This window comes from Schistocerca cancellata, chromosome 1 (assembly GCF_023864275.1).
Source record: "Schistocerca cancellata isolate TAMUIC-IGC-003103 chromosome 1, iqSchCanc2.1, whole genome shotgun sequence".
In the NCBI taxonomy this organism is placed as follows: domain Eukaryota; kingdom Metazoa; phylum Arthropoda; class Insecta; order Orthoptera; family Acrididae; genus Schistocerca; species Schistocerca cancellata.
Window position 1 is genome coordinate 1049792611 of NC_064626.1, and position 27849 is coordinate 1049820459.

At 42.8% G+C, this 27849-nt stretch overlaps 1 protein-coding gene and 1 pseudogene across 1 annotated transcript in view; one reads left to right on the plus strand and one right to left on the minus strand.

Annotated features, from left to right (window-relative positions):
* LOC126090494 (uncharacterized) overlaps positions 1-27849 on the plus strand; it is a 687867-nt gene that overhangs the window by 279627 nt on the left and 380391 nt on the right. The gene's annotated exons all lie outside the window — the stretch shown is intronic.
* Positions 340-457, minus strand: LOC126100106 (5S ribosomal RNA; annotated as a pseudogene).

Here is a 27849-nt window from a genome sequence, read left to right on the forward strand (position 1 = left end):
TCACTGTGTCAACGTAAACACTGGCATATGTTGTTGGAAGGCGTATATTCGTTCTGTTTGGAAAGCGGGGCATAAGAAGATAGTACCCGATGTATGTTTGCTCAGTCATTTTCTACCTGCCAAAACTAAATTCCGCCCGAGCAAGCCATGAAGGCCCAAATGTAGCGACCGGCTTACGTGTCATCCTTAGCCCACAGGCGTCAGTAGATGCGGATATGGAGGGGCATGTGGTCAGCTCACCTCTCTCCAGGCCGTATGTCAGTTTACGAGGCCGCAGCCGCTACTTCTCAATCAAGTAGCTCCTCAATTTCGCTTCAGATTGGCTGAGTACACCCCGCTAACCAACAGCGCTTGGTAGACTGGGTAGTCACCCATCCAAGTGCTAGCCCAACCCGACAGCGCTTAGCTTCGGTGATCTGACGGGAACCGGTGTTACCACTGCGGCAAGTCCGTTGGCGTGTACCTGTCGAGGGAGTTCTTTAACGCCATCGGCTTAATGCATTCGCAGGGATCTCGCGATAAAGTTATTAATATTTAATGCTTGTGAGGAGCAGGGTGGCAGGGTGTTGGACGTTAAGACAGTAGACAGTAGTGTGAGAGTGAGAGATGATGTAGCTGTGAAAAACCACTTCGCTCAAAAGACGTCGAGGCACCATTTACCGTGCGCCCTTGACGGAGAGCGCCTGGTACACTGGGCAGACTTAAAACCCTTGGCAGTTACAGCGTACTATTTAAATGCTTGTCTTTGGGATATACGCAGACTGTGGTAAAAATTCCTTAGCACAGATTCGGCATCTTGTTCGTACAGCTTACCACGGCGAAACCTTATGACATCCTCAATGATGTTGCTTCTAGTAAACCCTTCGGTGTATATGTCGTGGTGCGCGAAACTCTTGTGTTCGAAACGTTTCATCCACGACTGCGCTGGACATCTCGAGAGGCATTGCTCCTCCGTTGAGACTTGCCGATTCGAGACGGCAAGACTCAATAGAGGAGCTACTCTACTGGAGATGTCCAGCGCAGTTGTGGATGAAACGTTACGAACACAAGAGTTTCGTGGACCACGACTTATACCCCGAAATGTTCACTAGCAGCAATGTCATCCGGTCGTGAAAGCCTTCATTCTATGATCCACAATGATGACTGTTGTTTGCTATTACGCAGTCGAAAGAATAGGACCGTGATGCCATCTACATTACGGTATTCAACAGTTGCAGCTACAAGGGGACATTGTGATCAACTACTGTGAGATGAAGATTTCGTGGAGGTGGCGTAAAGGCTAGGTGATCAGACACCTATGTGCTGCCGACTGCCTGACACGTGACACGTGACTTTCTCTTATTTAGGAACTCACCATCATACGGTGAGAAGCACAACTAAAAAATCGTATACTTACTACGTGAGTTGCGTATACCGTATATCTGAGTTCAGTTGGAAATTATACATGGGGATGACAACGCACAGTTACACGTAATGTGTAAGTTGCGGCTCAAATGCAGTTTTTAGTGGGCTCTTTCTTGTTTCGGTAGGCTTCTCGGCGGGAGGCGCAGGCGGAAGAGTAAGAGCCGGCGCCAGGGAGACCTGCCCCCCTGCTGTTGGACAATTAACTGCTGCTTTGCATACAATGTCGGGCACCGAAATGCCGCCTGCTCTAGCTCATATTTAGCTGTTCGTGTTCAGAAATTTATTACGACGCTTGTCTCTCTCACTGCGAGGCAAATGAAAAGATTGTTACCTGTAGTAGCAGGTTAGTGCTGAACACCTACCTCGGTGAGGGAAGATTAATACCCGTAGTAAACTACACCGTCCCTCTCTTAAGTTACGACAGCGTAATGAAAAGTGAGTTAATGTTCAGTACCAGTTTTCTAATTCGTAACTGCAACGGCTTGTGAAACATCGTGGAAGCTGCTCTCTGTATACAGGCTGCGGCAGGAGGATAGCAAATATTTTAGGACGAAGCAAATAATAAACAGAATAAAATTCATAATACACGGTAGTTGTACTAAAATACAGCTACTCATAGAGCTCCAGTGTGGCATGTAATTATCTTACGTCAGATATGCTTATGCGTTAATGCGGACCCTGTTTATGATGGAAAACAAATTAGTTCCAACTCTGGCCACCAGGTACAGATCTGGGCTGTACCCTCCGTGCATGACGGTATGACATCCACGCTGTCATCTGATATGCTACAAAGTGAGTGCACAGCAGGCTATCGAGAAGAGAGGTGGCGCACTGTCAGTGAAACATTTGTACGGGAGCAGTTATAGCGCTGCATTGAGAGAGTATCAGCACTAGCTCAGTCTACCCTTGCAAATCAATGTGAGCACACATTTTACAGCAAGACAAGACCTCCAATCTGCAGCAGTGTAATTACGAAATTAGGGTGGACAGGGTAATACTTGCACTTTCCACACCAAAAGTTCTGCACAGGCTGAACGATTTTCCTGGAAATTTTCTTTCTTTGGGCGAAGGTGGAAAGGAAGGCTGGGCGATTTCCCAGAGGGGGGAGAGGGGGATGAAGCAGACAGTAAGTGAAGGGGATGGGGTTTCTCAGATCCCGAGGGGGTCATAAGTCAAGGAGAGGGGAGGGGTGTGAGTTTTCTCAGAAGGACTCATTATCCCCAAATGGTCATAAATCAAGAGGATGGGGATTAATAAATCACCTAGCATAACAATAGGTTTGCTCCTCAATGTATGCATGTATGCAACCTGCATTAACAAACTGCTCATTCTGTCTTTACCCTTTTACTCACACATTGCATACGAACACAGAATGCCTACACCCCACTGCCTCTCAGGGGCATAATAAATTATAAAAGATGCCTATAGTCCTGGGAAGCTTCAGTGAACATTTTATCTCTAACAAATGTTGTTCCCCACGATGTGTTCTATCACCACTAATGGTTCGTCACAAAGACTCTGAAACACTGTATAAATTATTGCCAGAGGAGCGAAGGAAAAAGCAAACACCATTAAGAGAAGCTGACCACAGCTGTATGCCAGGGCCTATGGACACCCTCGATATTGTGTGGCATAATTGCACTTATTCGTTGTCATGTCTGTCTGTTTTTAAGAGCCAAACCAATTTCTTCCTAAGTTTATATAAAGTGCTTCAAGGACGTTGAACGTTGAAATTTTCATACTTCTGATGAGATACTTTTATTGTGAATACATTGTCCATAACTGTTATAGACTCTGTGGTCTGTATGTCACATGCTTGTCACAACGTATTTCAGTAGGAGTGTGTGTGTGTGTGTGTGTGTGTGTGTGTGTGTGTGTGTGTCGTTTGCATTTGCTGAAATTAGCGTAAAGCGCCTGGTGCATACAAACATCAGTAATCTGTTAACGTATAACTTCTTGGTAACTAAAGAAAATGCAAAACAATCGAAGATGTCCGTCTTTTCTTTTTTCCCATACGATGTTGTAGAGCTGAAAGTGAGTATATGCTAGTATCAGTTATATATCGTGGTCACCGTTGCTACCGAATGATCAGCGCCACTTCGAGAAGAAATCCTACAGGCGCATTCCAGCGGCGCCCATGACGCGAGTTCCTCGGGCCGGGATGCGTTGGGATGGGTAGGGATGAGTCTGGAACGGAACGAATGTATCGCCGGCGGCCGCAGGCTGAATAATTACCTGTCCGGGCGTACACTCGCTGCCCAGGGTCGGCGCCTGCTTCACAGCCAGAAACAGAGTCCTGAGTTTCAACAGGAGGCAAGGGCACTCTTAGCTGTCAGAACGGTCAGTGTAATGGCAGTAGCATGTAACAATGTGCGCTCTACACGAGACAGGTCTTACGTGTTACCCTAGCAAAGCTACCGACCCTCTTTCCTGCCCATTCACGGGCGTTGAAGGCGTGAAATGATTCGCTTGACGCTTTCGTACCTGCTGTGATTAATCTATCTACAAGCAGGCTTGGTAACCTGAAAGTACATATTTATTCAAAAAGATTAATGCGGATACAAAGCGTATTCTTTATTGAAATAACGTACATGTTCTACAATAATACAAAGTGATAAATGACTTCCTTAAGATTTTTGTGCTTATACACTGACGGCCTCGTGATGACTGGGTGTTGTGTGATGTCCTTAGGTTAGTTAGATTTAAGTAGTTCTAAGTTCTAGGGGACTGATGACCATAGATGTTAAGTCCCATACTGCTCAGAGCCATTTGAACCATTTTTATACACTGACAGAAGGTGCAAATCGGCTTCGCTTACAATACACGCTGTAATGTTCGCATGCGTTGGTTACCTTTGAGATTGGACGCGATGACTTGATTGTCAGGAATGCCTCTGAGGCTACAGAGACACAGTTGTAAGCAACTCACTGAGTTTGAACGAGGTCGTGTAATAGAACTACGGGAAGCTGGATGTTCCTTCCGCGATACTGCAGAAAGATTTGGCAGGAATGTAGCCACGATACATGATTGCTGGCAGTGGTCGCAAGAACACCAGGCTCCTGGCGGCCGCGTGGCCTATCGCGATTGTGGTTTATCGCATCGCGACATTGCTGCTCACGGTGGTCGACATCCAATGACTGTTAGCAGAATATGGAATCGGTGGGTTCAGGAGGGTAATACGGAACGCTGTTCTGGATCCCAACGGCCTCGTATCACTAGCAGTCGAGATGACAGGCATCTTATCCGCATGGCTGTAAAGGATCGTGCAGCCACGTCTCGATCCCTAAGTCAACAGATGGGGACGTCTGCAAGGCAACAACCCTTGACGCTGCATCACAGACAGGAGCGCCTGCGATGGTGTACTCAAAGACGAACCTGGGTGCACGAATGGAAAAACGTGATTTTTTCGGATAAATCCAGGTTTTGTTTACAGCATCATGATGGTCGCATCCGTGTTTGGCGACATCGCGGTGAACGCATATTGGAAGCGTGTATTCGTCATCGCCAAACTGGAGTATCACCCAGCGTGATGGTATGGGGTGCCATTGGTTACACGTCTCGGTCACCTCTCGCTCGCATTGACGGCACTTTGAACAGTGGACGTTACATTTCAGATGTGTTACGACCCGTGGCTCTACCCTTCATTCGATCCCTGCGAAACCCTACATTTCAGCAGGATAATGCACGACCGCATGTTGCAGGTACTGTACGGGCCTTTATGGATACAGAAAATGTTCGATTGCTGCCCTGACCAGCACATTCTCCAAATCTCTCACCAATTGAAAACGTCTGGTCAATGGTGGCCGAGCAACTGGCTCGTCACAATACGCCAGTCACTACTCTTGATGAACTGTGGTATCGTGTTGAAGCTGCATGGGCAGCTGAACCTGTACACGCCATCCAAGCTCTGTTTGACTCAATGCCCAGGCGTATCAAGGGCGTTATTACGGCCAGAGGTGGTTGTTCTGGGTACTGATTTTTCAGGATCAATGCACCCAAATTGCGTGAAAATGTAATCACATATCAGTTCTAGTATAATATATTTGTCCAATGAATACCCGTTTATCATCTGCATTTCTTCTTGGTGTAGCAATTTTAATGGCCAGTAGTGTACTTACAACGCACACCAAGCGTTTCCGTATTTTCTTCAATGTAAAAATTCGTTTCAGATATGAGCTGTCACGATGAATTCACGCAATTTAACACAATCACTCTCCAAGAGTTTATTCTCTGTTAAGCACATCTAAATTGAAAGGAATGTGGTACTGAGTGCCGATCATTTTATCCTGTGTCTACTCCATGTACAGATGGTGCGCGAAAAGAAAAAAAGTCTGTAAGCCCGAACTCGTCAATTTTATCGATTGAGTGATTGTCCATTTGAAAGTGATCGATTAATGCTGTTGGTTTCCCTTTACAATTTTTACGCTCTACATTCATCATTACAGTACAATTTAAAGTCAAAGACGTAATTCTCCCTCAGGGAGTACTCTCACACAGCGTACTGTGTAAATTTCGTGATTAACTATTTTAAAAATTGATGTACGACTCATTCATGTTTCAACTCTTGTCTTAACGGTAGCTGTTGCCTACAAGAGTCATTGCGATTATACACACAAGAGAGTTGCAAGAAGAAATAATATCCTGTGAAATCGATAGTCAGCCAGTGTAGTGCAAACGCCTTGTCCTCAAAACAGCATTCAGTGGCTTGTGTTAACTCAGTCTGGAACGCATGTTCCCACGCATTAAAATAAGCCCGCATCTCGTGGTCGTGCGGTAGCGTTCTCGCTTCCCACGCCCGGGTTCCCGGGTTCGATTCCCGGCGGGGTCAGAGATTTTCTCTGCCTCGTGATGGCTGGGTGTTGTGTGCCGTCCTGAGGTTAGTTAGGTTTACGTAGTTCTAAGTTCTAGGGGACTGATGACCATAGATGTTAAGTCCCATAGTGCTCAGAGCCATTTGAACCATTAAAATAAAGGTCGCTTTTACCGAAATAACTGGTTGCGTGACGTACAAACCTTTGTGCACACTATAGAAAGCCGCAGACATTTCTGCCCCATCAACTTGATGAGCACCTCATGAATACAATAAGGAATTCAAGCAGAACCTCAGATGAAAGGGCAAGGGCACATTCGGTGTACCCCAAAGACGAAAATGGACGACTCACGTCACAGTATGTAAAGACTTCAAGATGATGTTTACAACGAAAGGATGCAACTGTTGGCATCAAATTTCCACGGAAGACCTAAAGAAAGCTCACTCAGGCACGGGTAAGAGTGGCGGCGGAGTTCTGTGTAGTAAGATGGTACCTGAAGGCAAGAGCAGCCAAAGCCGCACCCGCCCCCACCAACCTTCCTAGGTCTAATGGAAAGGAAAATATATAGAGCAGTTAGGTGTTTTTCTTTTAAAAACATGGTTTAAAAGCCGGTATTACGCATGTTTTTAAGTGGGTCGGAACTGGCCCTATTTTATGGCTATTTACAAGTCGCCTTTCGTCTTCCGAAATGTTAAAAAAAAATACTAGCCTTCCTCCCCCACCCTACAAAATATAGTATGGGTGCCCTTTCCTGAAGGATGACGACATTTTGTGTGAATGTGTTGAGTACCAATACAGAAAGCATATTTTGGAGTGCCTTGCTTCTCCGTTCCCGTGTGTCTTTGAAAATATATGGGAAGCAAATAAGTGTGTTACTCAGTTAGCTCAGTATCGGGGCAGAAATATGCGAAAACTTGACTACGGACACGAAAAAGAAAGGTCCACTCTACTGCAAGAGACATGCGAGTCTATTAAACAGCGAGTTGTTTTGGCAAAGATGGAACTTAGACGACGATCTTTACATATCACCGCAAACAGCAATAAATAAATAGGCGTTTATCACAAATCTGTGAGTAGCACAAACACAAACCGATGAAGTGTTCGGTTACAGTGGTATTTAGGTGTTTATGAACGAAAATGGGAAGAAGCATCATCTTGTTAAAAGATTTACACTTGGAAGAGATTCCTGTAGTTGAGGCATAAGCCATTCTGTTAGCACCTCCGTACACAAAATGTTTCACACTTCATATTACACACTTCTAGAGATGTTGAGGGGACTCAGTAGATCAAGATTTACATAGGAACTCATGTCCAGAAACGGTTTGTTTGCATGTTACAAGGAAAACAAGAGCTAGACAATCGCGCGCTAGCTGTTTCTTATGCAGTTCGTTTGTTATGGTAGGCTATCCACATTCATGAATGGTACGATGACGGGATGTCACGTAATGTCCTCTGTTTCCATCTGCCTTGTTTCCATGCTTCCCGGTAATGCATTAGTTGAGACTACGGTGAGTAGTACTGCAGTAACAGGATGCAGATTACACCGATATCTTGTTAATTCACAGTGAAGCTCGCCGTAATGGAGGATAAGCTCAACGTTTGTAACACGAGAACTTTCCAAATCGTATGACTCCATCTCACCCCTTGTTTACCAGTGGGAAATTCACAAGCGATAGAGAAAAGCCATGGTGCTCCAAATAGAAGACGCACTGTCGTACTGGAAGAGGAAGTGCTTCATGAAGTTGAAGACAATCCATCGCACATGACTTGCACGTGTCTCACTCGTCTCAGAAGGTACACGCCATGCTCTCGGCAGAATTTGTGCCACGTGTCAATTTCTGTACTTGGTTTTTACTCATTTGTGTGGATTTTCCTCACTTTCCAAGGCAAATTTTGTTCAGCGCATTTCAACAGGGAACATACTATAAATGCTCGGAATAGGCACATTTTGGATCACGAAAACCCCAAAGCCACGCGTACACGAAGATTTCAGCTCACCTTTGGCATCAATGTCTAGGCAGGTATAAACGATGATCGCGTGATTGGGCCGTACATCCTTCCTCCCCACCTAACGGGTGCCAGGTACTTGATATCCCTGGAACAAGAGCTTGCCGAGTTTTTGGTAGATGGGCCACTGCACATTTGGCGCGAATTGTGGTTCCGACATGATGGCGCGAAAGTATCTTTTGGAGTTCGGGTCCGAACCATTCTACGGGGACAGGTGGGTCCAGGTTCACCCAAACTGTGCCCCTCGGACGCTAGCGCCCGCGATCGCCCGAAGCCAGCGCCCCGGGCAAATTCGTACGTTGTTGCAGTGGCCGAGTCTTGTCGATTAGCTGAGCGTGCGGTCAACCCATCGGGCCTTGTCATGCCGCTGTATGCGCGCTTCGTACGGAAGACAGACCGCCGCGCCAGCATGGTCAAAAGCACTGATACGCACAAACCCGTTAGTCAACAGACGTAAGGCTACAGTGGATCGAGATGGATGGTCAACGGCAGCAGACAAAAAAAAGGAGGAGCGGCGCGTCCGCACTATTTAAACCCGAGTGGGAAATTAATTTCCTTTGTATTGCTGTCGAAAATCATGCCAAATGACATCGGAACCTCATGTATTTAAAAAAGTACTCGATTGAACACCACTTTAATACCTGTCACAAAGATCAGTTCGAAAATTTGTCGCAAGGGGAACGCCAGTCAAAGCTTGAACTGAAAGACAATTTCAAGCAGCATTACAGCGAGGTAAGTGCTTCCTATCGTATGACTCTCTATTATTAATAAAAATGACAAATAAAACTATATTTTATAATCTGATAAGTCACTTAGCAATGTGTCAGTTATCGATTATCAAATTGTCAGCAACAAGGAACATTCCTTTTCGATTAATTTTTATATTTGGCTTGCATTAAATCGCGTCGCACAGACATAAGAAAACGTTTCAGATGCGTTATTTTTTGCAACTTTCAGAAAAGCCGTCACAAACGCTCTCTCGGACAGCAAAGTGTCATTAAGAGTCTTTATTTTTTTGTGTATTTGTGTTTTGCTATATGGGAAAACATAAGTTGTAGTTTCATCTATGTTTTCAATTAATTAAAACGCAAATATTCCAATAGATAAAAATTTGTTTTGCGACCACATTTCGCTGTCTTTGCTAGCGTACAAATTAATTGTGAGGTTTTTTTGCCGTGGTAGGAGCAGGAAACAGGTGGGCAAAGTAAGCGCGCGAGTTACAAATGCCCGCCGAGAACTGCGAAAGCAGGAGAACCCTTTACGGCTGGGAATCTCGTCAAGGATTGCCTGATCGATTCGGCGGCTTGTATTTGTCCAACAGACCTCACGAAAAAATTTGAAAAAAATCCTCTTTCGTCTCAAACTGTTGCTCGCCGAGTCGAAGATATGGCCTCAGATATGGAGCAACAATTAATGGTGAGAGCTGCAAACTTCGGTTCATTTTCTATCGCTCTTGACGAGTCCACGGACGTTGCGGACATATGTCAGCCCGTCATACTTAATCGGGGTGTCGACGACAATGTGAGTGTCACCGAAGAATTTCTCGACCTTATACTATTAAAAGACCAAGCCACGGGTTTGGATAGTTTTCTAGCCGTGGAAAACGTGTCCGATCAACGGGTTTAAAATGGGGACCCCTGACCAGTGTAACAACGGATGGAGCCTCTGCGCTACGAGGGATACTCACTGGGTTCCTGGGTTACGCCGGGACAAGAACGGCTTTAAGTCGGCTTTCCTTATTCGCGGCAGTCCATTGTCTCATACACCAAGAGGCACTTTGTGCGAAGATTGTCAACATAAAAAATGTTATGGACAGTTGTTCGAACGGTTAATTACCTAAGCTCGCATGAACTCACACACCGCCAGTTTAAAGAATTTCTGGCTGATACCGAAGAGGAATACCTGGACATCCCCTACCTCGTCGAAGTAAGATGGCTGAGCAGAGGTTTTTCTCCTTGAGGAACGAAATCAATAGCTTTTTGGAAATGAAAGGACGTCCAGAAGAATTACTTTGTGATCCTAAGTGGGTGGCGAATGTGGCATTTTTGAATGATCTAATGGCCATTTAAATACTTTGAACATTTCACTCCAAGGCAAAATTTCTTTGTTGTTAATTTAGTGCAGACGATTCAAGAATTAAAAAAAAACTCATTTTGTGAGAAAAACAGTTGCGCGAGGAGAATTGTGGACACTTCCCTGCATTAGACAGCTTTAAAGAAGATGTAGATGTTTCAGATTATGTTCAAATCATCTGCGAATTACAAGAGTTTGAAAATGGATTTTTGGGGATAAGTTAGCTTCAACCGGCCTTAGATATATTTGTTCGTCCGTTTTTCCTTCGGGCAGAGGACGTCTGACAAGCGTTTCAACTGTAGCTGATTGACCTACAGTACGATATCCGTCTGAAGGACCGCTTTGTTACGTGTAAAACTTTGGATGACTTTTACAGCTGTTTTCCACGAGAGGAGTATCCTCTTTTGCACAAGCACGCGGCCACAGTTCTCTCAATGTTTGGTTCCACGTATATTTGTGAGCGCTTTTTCTCCCTTTTAAAACTTGCTACGGTCGCAGGTTCGAATCCTGCCTCGGGCATGGATGTGTGTGATGTCCTCAGGTTAGTTAGGTTTAAGTAGTTCTAAGTTCTAGGGGACTTATGACCACAGCAGTTGAGTCTCATAGTGGTCAGAGCCATTTGAGCCATTTTTTGAAAACTTGCTAAAACTAAGAACCGTTCACTGCTTAGCGATTACAATTTGACTAATTCTTTGAGGTTAGCAGTCTCCCGGAATATTGTGCCAAACCTAGACAAAATCATTTCCTCGAAAAAGAAAAACGTTTAAAATGTTAGTTGTCTTCTTTAACAATGTTGATTGTAAGGATTTAAGGTCTTTGTAACATTAATTCCATTTTTGTAATAAGTTTTCAAACTTGGTCAGTTAAAATTATTGCGTACGAAACAGCAAACTAAGCACCCGATGTCTAAACTCTGAAAAGGGATAGAAAAAGCTGTAGCACCAAGTACAATGAAAAATATTTACTTGTAACTATCTACAGTAAGAATGAGACTATATATCCCTTTACGACACTAGTTCATTTAAGAAATTGATGTATCTTTCAGAAGACGCCTACTGTACACACGACGTGTGTGCATGTGTAGTACTAATAGAATCAACCAGTGGGTCAGGAAACAATTTAAGTTGTTCTTCGATTCTTGTTTTCTGAAGCTTTGCGTAGTAATTCTACCACACGAACAGTAATTGTTACCTAAACAGGAAATGGTTTGCTTGTTTTACCGCTCATCGACCGCTTTTACAGAGCTGTGCTTCCTCTGTGATTTTGTTTACTATGAATCTGACCGCGGGACAGTACAGCGCATAGTAGTGTTGTGCGATCTCACTCACTCCGCAGCTATCTCTCTCGCTCCTGTGCCGACGCTAGCGACACACGGTCGCGTACGGGGGGGCGCTGAATTACAGTGCCTTGCGCCCGCGCAATCCTCGGATGAGCCTGGGTGGACCACATGCTTGGCCACCAAGTGCCCACTTTCTTGTGGGGCCGCGTGAAGAGTTTTGTTTACGAGACCCCTCCCTGTCTAGTCGGAGGAAGATCTGGTTGCATGGTTGATGCTGCTGCAAAAGTGATTAACCATACAACACGCTTGTTGGACAGAGTTTAAGCGAACTTACTGCGCAGATACACTGTGTCCACCACACTTTGTGCACGTCATATCGAACAGCTGGTGAAATATCACAGTAAATAGGAGTTGCATCTGTTCATCTTGTTTCCCTTGTAACATGGAAACTAACCCTTTCCGGACAAGGGGCCCTGTGTAAAACGTGATCTACAAAGTCCCCTCTACAACCTAAAAAATGTGTGACATGAATTGTGAAACACCCTGTAGGACGTGACAGTGACATTAAGCTCGGAAAAATTATGCTACACACTACATAGCCTTTCCCACGTTAGACCTCTATACAACTGACATTTGCATCTTATTGTAAACGATTCTTGGTATATACTGAAACGTCCCCTTAGAAAAATTGTACAAGACTGTGCTTAAACTGACACACAATATTTTTAGCGCAACGCAATCTGACTTTCAATAATCCCTACAAAAGAGTGGCCCTGACTAACATTAACCTATACCTTTCACAAATCACTTACCTCACAAAAATCTTCGTTACTCGAACTACTGCAACACAGCGAGCGCCACTACTGCCAGCTAAATAAAAGATTCAAACTACAGAAGGCACTAACTACTGATACGCATAGTTAGCAAATGAAAGATTTTAATAGAGAACAAACAATGTATTTACCTTAATAGTGTTGAAAAATCATAATATACATAGCAGTTCATGACATCCAGTGTTACAAATTTCAAAACTCCGCCATTTCTCTCCCCACATCCACGACTGCTAACACTACAATGGCAGACAACAATGCAAACTAGCCACAGACTGCACACAGCACAGCCAGTGATTTTCATACAGAGCGCTACTTGGCGTTAACAATAAGAAAACCTAAACAGCCTACTTACAATACTTCATGAAATACGGTACGTTAAAATTTAATTAACGACTTGTAATGGCCCTCTTCAGCTTTAACGAAGGAATTTAAGTACTGAATTCCGCCAAAGTTTAAGGTTTAACAGCATTACCTCCTAGGAGAAATGAGTCATGATTGAAATCAGGCAGGTAACGAATATACCAACAAGCAACAGCCTGAGGAGAAATGAAGTGGAATGAAGACGTAAACTTAAAGGTGGGTGAAGCGTATTGCCCATTAACAAAGTTAATGGAAACTGCGAAGCCTGTGCGGAAGACATGACTCCCAGTGCAGCCTTGCTTGCTATCCTCGAGTATCGCTAGGCGTATCGAAATGAGAGGGAGATTAGATTTTAACGCTCCGTCGACGACTTAAGCTTTTAAGGACTCAGCACTTGTCAAGTTGGGCAGTGATGTGCACAGAAATCAGCCATGGTCTTTCCAAAGCATCATCCAAAGATACGCTATAACTGATTTAGAGAAACCACAGAAAACCTGAATCTCGTGGAATTGAATCCCGCTCATCACTGTGGGTTGCCTGTTCTTCAGAGTTTCTTTCTCCGACTGCACTTCTCATCCGTAAAATTTTTGTCTGTACGTGATTCTGTTTACATCTAAATCTACTTCAATGATCCGCGAGCCACGGTACGGTGCGTGGCAGAGGGTACTGTAACGCCGGAAATGCATATCCTCCTATTTCCATCTAATGCACTGCAAATTTTTTTCCTTATTTTGTTGCCTGAAGATATAACATTTCTGTGTCTTTGTATATTGTAATTGTTTTACTATTTGTATATATTTATGCATTTATGTCGATGTATAATTAGTTTGTTTTGTAAATATTATTTGTATTTATACGCTGGGTCTGGCCTAGGGAAAACTATGCTATCGAACGAATACATCGATAGGTCGTGTGGAGAACAAAAGTGTTTAGGATCTTTGGTAGTGTTAACGCTGTCGCGTGGAGCGCGGGAAGAGAGCTGAGTTTGGCCGGGGTGGTGCAGTGGAGCAGGTGTGTTGTGTGAAGCTCCCGCGAGTTGCCGCGCTTTCGGGGTTTGGCAGCATGTAATTGCGCTCGACTTGCGATGATAGTTTCTGACATTGTGTCGCGGACGGGAAGCATTAGCTGGCGCACATCAAGAGCCCGTTTCGTCTGGTGACCGTGTCGAGAAGAAGGCGCGCCGACATCCAGCTTCTGCAACAGCGACGGCCGACAGTGAGTGACTGTCGCCACCTCCTCGATCGACGGCTTCAAACCTTCAATCAACCAACAAGGAAGACTGGAAGCACGTAAAGTTTTAGAACTGTATGGCAGACCTCAGCTTTTCAAACTTTTAAAATTGTTGCATCACAAAATTACAGCAACTTAGCATGAACGTTTGTTGCTCATTGTCCCAATTGCATTACCAAGCGGGGTCCCTTCCTTTTTCGGGATGAACACGAGTGTCGTTGAAATTCAAACGCCAGCATCATTCGATTTCACTGCTTTAATTTCACAGTTCAGTTAAGGTATTCATAGCTGGCTACAATATTTAGATTACACAAGCACAAATTAAGAGTGCGAGTTTTGTTACCGTATTTTAACTAACCTGTGACTGCAGCTCAGCTTGGTACATACTAAATTTTGCTATTGTTAATTGTTCAGAATCATTTAATTCAAGTTCAAAGTTAAATCTCTTATTTCTAAATTGCGTAGATTCAAGTAGCTTTTGAAATGATTGTTGAGGTAGTCCAAGACTAACCGTATTTTACTGAATTTCGCTGTGCTTCAGAAAGAAAGCTCACTATTAACTTCAGTCACTAAATTAACTTTCGATTTTCCGGTTTTATTAATTCTTTTGCTAAATTAAGTCAGAGTGTAGCGAAATTTATTACTTCTGACAAACTTTCAGTTTTCACACTACATGTGTCAACCTTCAGTTGCCACGCTTCTAGTACCAATTATATGTGTAATAACCTTTCTTTTTCAGTTACTATAGTAATTGTCCATAGGACTGGCGACCGTAATTTCTCCCAAATCTCAAATATCTAATTACCGCTAGTTAATTGTTAACGTATCGGCCGCACATTTACTTTCTTTATTAACTTTACCCCTTTTCAAAATTAATTTCCACCAGTTTCATTGGCATTTTTCCTTTCATTTAGATTTAACCCTTTCCTCCCTCTTTACCGACAGATTAACTTCGGTGACGATTGCTTTTCCCAAATTTCCATTAGGTTCACGCGGTTTAATTTTTCACTGTCATTAAGGTCGATAAGTGAGGGGGAGGTTACAGTACCCTGTACCACTACTAGCAATTTCCTCTACTATGACACTCGCAAACAGAGGCAGGGAAAGACGCCTTCCCTACCACAGTCCTCACATATTCGTTCCATTTCAAATCGCCTTGCAGCGTTACAGCCAGATATTTAAACGACTGACTGTATCAAGCAGGACACTACTAACACTGTATCCGAACATTACGTGTTTGTTTTTTCTACTCATCTGCATTAACTTACATTTTTCCACGTTTAGCACTAGCTGCCATTCATCACACCAACAAGAATTTTTTTCAAGTCATCTTGTATCGACCGAGCGAGGTGGCGCAGTGGTAAGACACTGGACTCGCATTCGGAAGGACGACGGTTCAATCCCGTGTCCGGCCATCCTGATTTAGGTTTTCCGTGATTTCCCTAAATCACTCCAGGCAAATGCCGGGATGGTTCCTATGAAAGGGCACGGCCGACTTCCTTCCCTAATCCGTGAGACCGATGACCACGCTGTCTGGTCTCCTTCCCCAAACCAACCATCTTGTATCCTAGAGCACTCACCCAACTTCGACATTTTATCTTACAGACAGCACCATCAGCAAACAAATGCTGCCCAAAAATGGTTCAAATGGCTCTGAGAACTATTGGACGTAACATCTGAGGTCATCTGTCCCGTAGACTTAGAACTACGAAAACCTAACTAACCTAAGGACATCACACAAATCCATGCCCGAGGCAGGATTCGAACCTGCGACCGTAGCTGCGGTTCCGGACTGAAGCGCCTAGAACCGCTCGGCCACAACAGCCGCCAAATCATTTATGTATACAGAGTACAACAACGGTTCTACAACCTTCCCTGAGGCATTCCTGCCGATACCCTTGTCTTTGATAAACACTCACCGTCATGGACAACGTACTAGGTTCTATAACTTAAAATGTCGCCGTCGAGCCACTCTCATATCTGTGAACATGTACCATAAGCTCGTGTCTTCGTTAATAACCTGCAGTGGGGACATAGTCTCAAATGTTTTCCGGAAATCTAGAAATATGGAATCTGCCCTTCATTTGTAGTTCGCATTACATAATGTAAAGAACAAGCTGAGTTAGGCACGAGCCAAAGCATGCTGATTCGTGGACATAAGCTTCTAGATTTCAAGAAAATTTATTGTATTCTAACTGAGAATATGTTCAAGGATCCTGCAGCAAACAGAAGTTAGGGATATTGGTCTGCAATTTTGCGGGTCCGTTCTTTTACCCTTCTTATATGCCGGAGTCACCTGCACCTTTTTCCAGTCTCTTTGGGACTTTGTGCTAGGCAAGAGATTCACGATAAACGCAAGTTAGGTAAGAGGCCAATGCCGTGGAGTACTCTTTGTAAAATCGAACTGAGATTCAATTCGCACCTGCTGATTTATTTACTTCCAAATCTTTCAGTTGCTTCTCTAGTCATACGGGAGTCTGTCCGATGGTCGAATGACAATACGTTTGTACGATTCTCCTGTGTGAACGATTTCTTGAAAGTGAAATTTAAAACTTCAGCTTTTGTTTTGCTATCTTCATCTGCCACATCAGACTGGTCAACACGGGACTGAATGGAAGGCTTAGACCCGCTTAATCATTTTACAACAGACTAGAATTTTTTGGGGTTCTCTGCCAGATCTTTCGCTAAGGTGTAACGGTGGTAGTTGTAAGCTTCGCAAGTAGATCTTTTCACAAACGCCCGAATCTATACTAACCTTCGCTTGTCGGTATTTGTGCGTTCCTTTTGAATCGAGAGTGCAACAGCCTCTGCTTCGTCATCATTCACCGAATTTCGTTATTAAACGATGGTCTGTCTTTTTCATTCTTTATCCACTTACTAGGCACATAACTCTCCAGACTACGATTTACAATCTGCTTAAACTTTGCCCATAATTCCTCCACATCCATCTTAATGGAACTGAGTGATGCCAATTCACTGCCTAAATGAGATACTAATAACTGCTTATCTGCTCTGTCTAGCAGAAACACTTCCCTAGCCTTCTTGACTGATTTATTAACTTTAGTAACCATAGTTGATATAAGGAAATAATGATCGCTAATCACCGTTTCTGAGAGTCTGGCCTATTTGTAGCTACAAGGTCTAAGATAAATTTCCTTTACTTCACGTCTATCGTCACAAATTTTTTGTCAAAATGGCTCTGAGCACTATGCGACTTAACTTCTCAGGTTATCAGTCCCCCAGAACTTAGAACTAATTAAACCTAACTAACCTAAGGACATCACACACATCCATGCCCGAGGCAGGATTCAAACCTTCGACCGTAGCGGTCGCTCGGTTCCAGACTGTAGCGCCTAGAACCGCACGGCCACTCCCGCCGGCAAATTTTTTTTATCATCAGACTACCGGTTTCGGTCTATAATGACCATCTTCAGATGTTTTACAAAAACAGGTCTGACAAGATGACTCTTGTATATGCTATTATTTATATATATTTGACGATGCTGGCGCTGATTTTGTGTTTAGCGTTTGACGATGCCGCTGTGGCTCCAATATATTAGGATTATGTTTTTATAAAACAGATCTGAAGATGGTCATTATAGACCGAAACCGGTAGTACAATGACAAAAAATTTGTGACCATAGGCGTGAAGTAAAGGAAATTTATTCTATATTCGGGTCACTGTTTAATTCGCGACCATGTCGCAGTTTGGGAGGCCTAAGTTATTTCCATTGCATATGGGCTGCCAAGCTAGCTGCTTACGACAGTTCTCAGAAAACGCGTTCATAAGCATTTCGTTTGCCTCCCTGTCTGTCTGTAACCCCGCAATGAACCCACAAACATCCCAGTCTACACCGATAGGTTAAAGTTGCCTCCGACTAATATTGCCTGATCTGCGTATTTACGTGTTATTGACCCTGGACTTTCTTTGAATGAGTCTAGAACTGTCACAGCAGAATCGGGTGGCCGGTAAAAACATGCAGCAATTAACTTGGTTTCACCTACATCTGTTATACACGACCAGATAACTGCACTGTCACACTCAACTTCGATCTCACTAGAGAATATTTTTGCCAGCTGCAATGCTCCCCGTCCTATAGTCTCTAATTTGTCTTTCTGATGTACGTTCCACGCCTCGCTAAATATCTCAGAGCTTTCCCTTCGGGTTTCAGCCAGCTCTCGGCCCCAAGAATAACCTGGAGGGCCGTAGATTCGGGAACATTATTACAAATACTTCGACAGTTTACTGATAAAATCATGACAGTCGAAGTGTCTGTGTTCTGTACGCCGTTTGACTTTCCTTGCTGCAGATCGACTGGCGAATATTCATCAGAGCCTAAAAACCCTCATGTGCACTCCACAAGTACTCTGCTACCCGAGCGACTGCTTCCTTTTTGTAGTGCACCCCTGACCTATCAAGGGGATTCCTACAAATCCCTGCACGATAACAGATGTCTAGAAATCACACGGGGTGAAAGGGCGAGGCCAAGCGACCACTCTCCACATTGGCACCCACACTGGCCGAACTCGTTACCACCCGCCACTCACTCTGCTGTGAAAGCGGAACCATCGCGTCGGATGCACTAGGAGGTGCCTCGGATGCAGCGCCCTTGGGCAAAACAAGTGACATCTGACGTGTGCCATGCAACGCGCCAGGTTTTCCGCCCCTGAAGGTGGCTAATCGTAGCCAAAAGCACAGTCAGCTGTTCGCGAACTGCGGCCAGCCTCTGTGCCCACACACAGCATGCCATTCTAGTAAGACTAACTGAAGAAGTAAAATATAAAAGCAGATAGAATTCTAGCTGTGCGGCTTACTACCCTCCTGATGTGTCACCAATGGACGCTGATGCGTTAATGAACTATGTGGCTGGCTGTTCCGCGAAACATGTTGTCATCGCGTCGGATATCATGTCTGAGTTGTTCAAAAAAATGTGTGTGAATGAAATCCTATGGGACTTAACTGCAAAGGACATCAGACCCTAAGCTTACACACTACTTAACCTAAATTATTATCCTAAGGACAAACACACATACCCATGCCCGAGCGAGGACTCGAACCTCCGCCGGGACCAGCCGCACAGTCCATGACTGCAGCGCCTAAGACCGCTCGGCTAATCCCGCGCGGCTGTGTCTGAGCTGTTTGTATGCAGAAGTCGCTGTTTTCCCTTCAAATCTTTTTATATATCTATGGAACATCGGGAATCGATCTTACACGTTCTCACGTCTCGCCCGCATACTTACGCATATACCTTATGTAAACCTTAAAACGGCTTACTTTCGTAACACGTGATTTATGATACGAAAATAACTAAATAAGCAACTTCTTTAACCACTAATATGACGTTTCCCGTCATTTTATTACAACAAATCGAACTAGTAACGACGAGTTTTCGAGAACTCCTAAATGTGCTGGTTCTTAGAAACAGCATTTAGGTATTCATAAGATGTAAGTTTTAATACAAAACCTGCCAAATATGGGCTTCAACTGAAAACGACAAATATAATATGGCGTCGTCGCGCAAGTTATGCTTGTGACGTAGAAAGCATTCTTGCTTCTTATTAGTTCAACCTTCCCGAGCACATTGCCGAAATACCGCAGAAATTGTTTTGTGTTTCATGCGAGGCACTGGCTCCTCGACGTGAAATAACAGGAAGTGTCACAAAGCACAATAAAGCTCCGCGTAAACATTAGCTAATATGTCCCGTGTCAGGACAGTTAAGTGTGTCCCACACGTCGGGCACCCGCGACCAGACCGCGATGGAAAGAGCTGATACGGCGCGCCTTGACTGCCACTGCAAGATGTGACGTCATAGTCACAAGGCGCACACACTACTCCGCAACAGGGGCACCCCATCCAATACAGCAGCTGTCTCTAGTCCAGTTGCTCGCACGAGCATAGTGTGATAGTTCCAGAGTTAAACCATTGCCCCACGACTTAACGTGTGCGACCGTGTGCAAACTATGATAATTAATACAAGCTAGATCAATGAATAAAAAGTTGTACTAAGGCTGGGATTCAAATCCCGGTCTCGTGTTCTCTAGGCAGACGAACTAACACAACTAGCATGTCTCCCTCTTTTATACAAACGCCAATTCATGTCTCAGGCCTTCATTATGTTCCCTTTCTTAATTTGTATCAGTATTGCTGAGGCTCTACAACATTGGAATAAGACCTTAGCATTGAACGACATGGGGATACTCCTGCCTATACATCAGGTGCAGATGATATATCATATGGAACTGAAAGATCCAGAGGCTATAAGTCTTAGCTTTATATATGGTAATGAACACAGACCAAAGCACTGAATTAAAATTGGTACCCAGACCAAGTTTCTAACCCAAGTCTCCCATTCACGAGACAGATGTGCTATCCACTGTGCCACTCTGGAACTGCGGCTGACAAGTTTTAATTCATAGCTTCGGCCTGTATTCTCTGTAATAGATAAAGCTGAGACTCATATTTTGAATCATTTTGAATGGTATTTCTGGGTCAGACTTTTCTGACAATGAGAGTAACAGAATTTTTAAAGGCGTCTGCAGAAGAAAGTGCTAACATTAAATTTAGTAGGAATTAGTCTGATCATGTTATCTGTTGTTTATTGGAATGAATCACAAGTTAGTAACAAGTAATTCCACATGTACCGCTAGATAGAACACTCTTCTATATAAATTGATTTGTATTATTATAATTATGGTTTTGTCTTTGAGTCTAAACACGCATAGTGCCTATAACATGAAATAACACAAAATGCCTGATTCTTGGTTGCCACTTTCTTCCGCCATCCCTCCATTTCTTACCTTAAAAATTATGCGATAGCTACGTTCACTGAATGCATGTGGCGTCAAAAATGTAAATGTGGTAAGAAGAGAATCCTACTAGCACTGAAATAGTTTCAGCTACGAGGTAGCTTGCTTGCACACAACAACTTTATAGATTCGTCAAATGGCCAAATAAGGTTAGGCATTAGCTAGAGCAAAGGTAGATGGCAACACAGATTATCAACAATTTATAACAATTTACTGATAAAAATTTTACAGTACTTAAATGGAGAGTGAAGATACTGCATAGGAATATAGTTCAAAGTTCGCTTGCACTGATCTGTCTTTAAAAACACGGGTAAAGTTCTAAATCATGGGTCGGCAACCAGCGCCTGCAGAAGAACTTTGTGGGAAAGAGTGAGATGCCCGCATTGAACTCTGTCTCGGAAGTACTTTTCGGCTATTTCCGTCGATACTCGGCTCGCCTCGGGTTTGCAATTCATGTCGCCGACAGTGAAAATTTTTCTTGCTCCTCGTATGCTCAATTCAGTTTCGCCGCCGTTGGATTTGAACAACAGAAACAACACGTTCCAGTCTGAGCGCATAATTTATTTAGTTTTACAGAAACAACCCACGTCTATGCGATCAATAATCAAAAGTATCTTTCGCCAAATACATACAAAACACTCGCTAATAATGTTTGTGGACATTGACACACACTACACTTCAGACAGCTGCAAGACCGGCATATGGCCAAAAATTGTGAACTTACTACTAATTTCTTGTCGACTGAGATCGAGTATATTATTGCCATATTTTGTCTTCCTATTTCTTCTCATATTAACATTGTTAAACAATTTTTGTCCGTTGCTCGACTTATTAGAACACTGCAACTGTGAAACTGAAGGTAATTTATAAGGAATTTGTTGCAGCGACAGTTGTAGAACTACCGTACGCTCCCATAAACTATCATAAGTAAGCGTAGACTACGGCAATGTTTCTGGCAGCCTTGGTCAGTTAAGATTGTCACCGTTACATTCACGTTAAGTGCGTTGCATACATATAGGGCATTACCTCATTACGATCCCTTTGTTTGCGTATGCGATCAGTATCTTACTGGATTCAGCTAGCAATCTGATGCAGTGGACCGTGTAGAAGGTGAATGACGATATGTCAGTGGCCACATAACCTACAAATCATTCAACGTAGTTAGCCAGATGTATTTCTTAAAAATAAAGGGTATTAACGGTAAAAAGTGAAATTTTCGATGTTTAATTCCGGTTTTATTAAAAATTATTGATTTGAAACGAGAAACAGAGGGATGTTGCAGTAAAAGTAAAAAAAAAAAAACATACAGTTTTACCATATAACGCTAGATAACGTAATTTCCTCAAGAAATGATAGATAAACTCCAGCGGAAGACTCTGCAGGAGAGACGCTCAGTAGCTCGGTAAGGGCTTTTGTCAAAGTTTCGAGAAAATACCTTCACCGAAGAGTCAAGCAGTATATTGCTCCCTCCTACGTATATCTCGCGAAGAGACCATGAGGATAAAATCAGAGAGATTAGAGCCCACACAGAGGCATACCGACAATCCTTTCCATGAACAATACGAGACTGGAATAGAAGGGAGAACCGATAGAGGTACTCAAGGTACCCTCCGCCACACACCGTCAGGTGGCTTGCGGAGTATGGATGTAGATGTAGATGTAGAAAAAAGGCAAAATTTTAAAAAAAGCGAAACAATAAACCTGTCAAACATAGCCTTAATTCTCCGTCGATGTTATGTAGAACATGTTCCTGTTACTGATAAACAACTTTCGCACTTATCAATAACCTTTGATCTTGATTAAGAACGTTGTACTGAGTACGGAATAACAACAATAATTATGTAAATTTTTTTTATGTTTGTGCATGTTCACTGTATTTGCATCAATCGTAACTACATCTAACTGCTTTGGTTACGTGGTCGACTAATTTTTATTACTTATAAAATGCAATTTATATTTTGGAAGGATACATAAAATACACAGTGGACTAAAACTGAGCCGGCCGCTGTGGCCGAATGGTTCTAGGCGCTTCAGTCCGGACCCGCGTTGCTGCTACGGCCGTAGGTTCGAATCCTGCCACGGGCATGGATGTGTGTGATGTCCTTAGATTAGTTAGGTTTAAGTAGTTCTAAGTCAAGGGGACTGATGACCTAAGATGTTAAGTCCCATAGTGCTTAGAGCAATTTGAACCATTTTTGAACTAACTTTGAACGATGTGTGGTTGTATTACGTGCAAAACAAACAAAGAGAAATCATCGGCTCCCAGTTTTTCTCTCACATATTCATTTATGTTTCTCTCTCTACCAAAACTACCAATAATCGTACCATTGCCGGCCGTAGTGGCCGTGCGGTTAAAGGCGCTGCAGTCTGGAACCGCGAGACCGCTACGGTCGCAGGTTCGAATCCTGCCTCGGGCATGGATGTTTGTGATGTCCTTAGGTTAGTTAGGTTTAACTAGTTCTAAGTTCTAGGGGACTAATGACCTCAGCAGTTGAGTCCCATAGTGCTCAGAGCCATTTGAACCATTTTTTGAATCGTACCATTTACTACATCATTCATGTACTGTACCAAAACTACCGAAACTTAGTTTTGGTAGAGCATCTCTAAGCTGCAACCAGTTGCTTTAATAGGTGTGTGTTTGTCCAGCATGACAGTTCAAGATGCCTGGCATTCCATCTTCCGATGTTTACATTTACTCGTGTCTTGAACAATGTTTCTTTACTAACGGCGCTGCAGAATTTTGCAACGGAAGTTTTGAAGACAGTTATTGTAGAATATTGTAAGTAAAGAAACATTGTTCACGACGCGGAAATAAACGTAAACATCTGAAGATAGGCTGAACATCAATTAACGTACTCTCAAAAACGCTAGTTTTTATGCATAATTTGCTGGTGAACTGTATTTGGAATGGGGCGCCATTCATATCGGTGCGTTATCTCTTAAACATTAATGGCTGAAATGGCTCTCAACACTATGGGACTTAACATCTGAGGTCATCAGCCCCCTAGAACTTACAACTACTTAAACCTAACTAACCTAAGGACATCACTCATATCCATGCCCGAGGCAGGATTCGAACCAACCTAAGGACATCACACACATCCATGCCCGAGGCAGATTCGAACCGGCGACCGTAGCAGTCGCGTGGTTCTGGACTGAAACGCCTAGAACCGCTCGGCCACCGCGGCCGGCCATAAACATTAATGTTACGGGCGCAATAGTTTGGCTTTATGCGCAAATGGCACTGCTGTCGTATCACGTCACGAGGCGGTCCGTGGGCTTAATAATGGCCCGCGGGTACGCCAAGGTTTCCCACGCCCGTTCTAAATCCAATGAACGATGACTAATACTACTCGTATAATATCCTGAGATACTGGTTGAATGGAGCCATGTGTCTGCTTACGCTCACGTCTGGTGGATGCGTGTCCACTTGGGATCTATTTGTGTGACTTAAGGGGGCTCCGGAAAGGCTCAAAATCATGAAAAGTTCAATTTTTACTTTTTTGCGTTTTCTGAATCTGCAGACTATTACCTTTTAATAGATATATAATTTATTCAATTCCGAAGACTACAACTATTTTTAAATTTTTTTTGAAATGTGTTCTACATGGGCGTGACCCACTGTGGCGCTGTTAAACTGCTGTCAAATGGTGTTATTATTAACGTCCGTGTTCATCAGGTACATTTTAGTGATGTGAGATAAAGTATGTGTTGTGGCTAACCTGTGATGGTTCAATATATATCGCGACTGAAAGCTTCGTACAAAAAACAAAAACTCAGTGATGGTAAAGGGTTGGATGGGAAGGGAAGGTTAACTGACAGTGTAATTGACAAAATACAGAACTATTATGGAATGACTATTAGGCAAAATACACAAAGTATCGACGAAATGAAGAAGGCTGTTTGGGCTCTTTTTTTCATACTTCTTCAACCGATGAAAATCCCCAACATAGCTTGTGTCCCAAAGAAGAAGACAGTTGGTGTAAATATAACAAAGGATTGCTAACTGGTGAAGTGTACACTCATAAGCATAGTCTGCCTCATGCAATAATGTAGGTGATAAAACCTATTTTCAGAGACTTAGCAGCACCTGAACTGTTGAAAAAGTGTATTCACGGAAAAACTCAAAACCCCAATGAAAGTGTAAATAGTGTTATATGGTCGAGAATCCCCAAGACTGTATTTGTTGGAATAGAAACACTTCACTTTGGTGTGTATGATGCTGTTGCGACTTTCAATGATGGCAACATTGTAAGGTGCAAGGTATTTAGAAATATGGGAATGAAGATAGGTTCTAACATTGTACGAGCGATGCTTGCTTTAGACAAGGAACGCCTTCGGGCTGCAGACGAGGCTGTAAAGAGTCTAGAAATACAAGCAAGAGTAAGCAGGAGGAGGAACAAGAGGAAGCTGGAGGAGGAGTTTGCAGAGGATGAAGATAATCCATCCTATGGACCTGGAATGCACTAAAAAGTTAATCCAATCTTTGTCGCTCGATTCCCAAAACTTTTATTTTCTCATACTAATTACATGTTTTCTAAGGATCTTCCAAACATATTTGTTTCAAACTTTCAGTAAATGTTACACAGTACCTTCTGCATAATTTAACACAGCCTTTTTCCAAAAAACTGTATATTTTTGAATATATAAATAAAAAATTGCAAAAAAATGTTGTGAATTTTCATTACAATTGAAAAAAAATCATCTTTAATAACTGAACTAAAATTTTGTAAAATCCCAGTGTTAAGTTGTAGCCCATATTCCAATAAATAATCTGTAAAAAGTTCAGCTTCCTACCTCAAATACTTTGTGAGGAAAGATGTAATTTATAAGCGTTATTTTAACATTGCAAGTATAGGGCGTTCCGGAGCCCCTTAAGGCAGATGCATAACAGTCTCTGTCGTATATGCCCTCCACGAAGGCTCACCTTAACTATACTGCGCCTAACTGGTAGGCACTTCGCTACACTTTGATGTAGACTGTGCTCTTTATCTTGTAGAGGGCACAAGGTGAGGAATTAGTTTCCGAAAATCTTGGTGAATAAATAAAATTGGTATGCAGAATGAATTTTCACGCTACAGTGGAGTGTGTGCTGATTCAAGTTTCATGCCAGATTAAAATTGAGTACTGGACCGGAAGTCGAAACTTGGGCCTTTGTGTACTGGACCGGAAATCTAAATTGGGCCCTTTGCCGTTTGCGGGTAAATGTTCTACCTAGAGAGTTATCCAAGAACGACTCAGGACCCGTCCTCATTGAAGGAAGTAAAGCTATAAGGGCAAATCCTAAGTTAGTTCAGTCAGAGCACTTGCCCGCGAAAGGCAGAGGTTTCCTGGTCCGGAACATAGTTTTGATGTCACGAAGTTTCAAAAAGTATTCTGATTGACTGTCGTCAACTGTAATTTCCTTGCTAATCAACTGTGCTTTCCATGCTTATGTAACTATACTATGAACTATGAATGTATGTAGTAACGAAGTGTGTACACCTCAGTGTATCAATTTCCCCTTGCCTATGCATCAATGTTTTGTGCATTCCAAATAGGCGTATTCTGGGTATTGTCTGCTTCCTAGAGTACACCGTGTTCTAGACCTCTGGTTCTTTAACAACTATGTTACACATCGTATCTCCAGCGGAGTCCACTATACCAAACCAGGATTTACCATTTTATTTTTGCACCGTTATCGACTTCAAAGAAGCTCTATTTTTTTCAGTATCACGCACCACAGTTATTTATGTCAAACAATTTTCTACCGCAGGCAGGTGTTTGCCGTCAGATTCACTGAGGTGTTATCTGTACCTTGTACTGCTGTGTGCTCTGAGCCGTAAAGTATACAATAATATTTGGAACTTCGCTGTATAGGAGAACAACGTGAACAGTCCCCGGTAATGCAAATAAGGCTCGTGTGTGTGTGTGTGTGTGTGTGTGTGTGTGTGTGTGTGTCCGCTTTGCTGGTCCGTTATGACCACAGGAAATGGTTTGCTCCGAGCAAACATTGCAGCGCTTGCGGACGACTAATTGCGGCCTAAGGCGCGGGCTGTCCGTTCTTTCAGTCTCTCTTCATCGTTTAGGTACGGGAAGCAAGAAAGGTAACGGAAACAATTCAGTGCCATTTGTTGCATCTGTTGTGTTGTTTGATAACCTCAACAGCCATTATGAAAATTGCAACACTCTTCACCCCTCCACGTGCCATTACTTCGAGATCCCTGAACTCATATGTGGCTGCCTTTAAAAAAATACTTTTTTTTACAAATCATTTTATTGTAGGATTTCAAAATATTAACCTATAAAATTTATTTTCTTCTGCATGCATTCCAACCACTATCGCGTAACGTTTTTTAAAAAGTGAATGAAATAAAATACCCTGTTAAATTTGGAAGGAAATGTTTTGTTAAAAAATCTCTTTTATGTTCGTTAAAAGCCACGGTTAAATATTCTCAGGGCGCTATCTCCAGAAACATAAGTATTTCAACGCGAAGACATCCGTCTTACTCACGATGGATAAAAAAATATCTATCTTCAATGTTATGCGATAAGCAAATTAAATATAATACTCAATTAATTATTTATCTTCCTCTGTGTGGCCTGATGCTCCAGTATAGCTGCCTATGTGCAATGGCAGCGTACGCTGTGGAAATAATTGTTTTTAATAAAATTGTACCTCTAGCCTACAAAAAGAAATTAAAAATATTACAAGACGCCGTGCTGCATTTATTTAGATTATTGTCTTTAAAGTTTTTTGCAGTTAAATGCTTGTTAAAATAGTTTTATCATTTTTAACACCAATGGCGTCGCTGCAACAATGGACTTACACAAAATGGCCAGGGCAACATTTAATTATTATATAAATGATAATTATGGGTCAGAGAAGGTACTTTTGCTACTAACAAAAACACATACTACCAAGCTATTTGCATATATATTTAACAAAAAATATCATGACACTACATATAATTGAATTAATTATTTACAGGCCGTGATTATATGCGACCGTCATATAGGACATAGGATCAACCAGACACAGAAGACAAAGAAGAAGACAAGAGC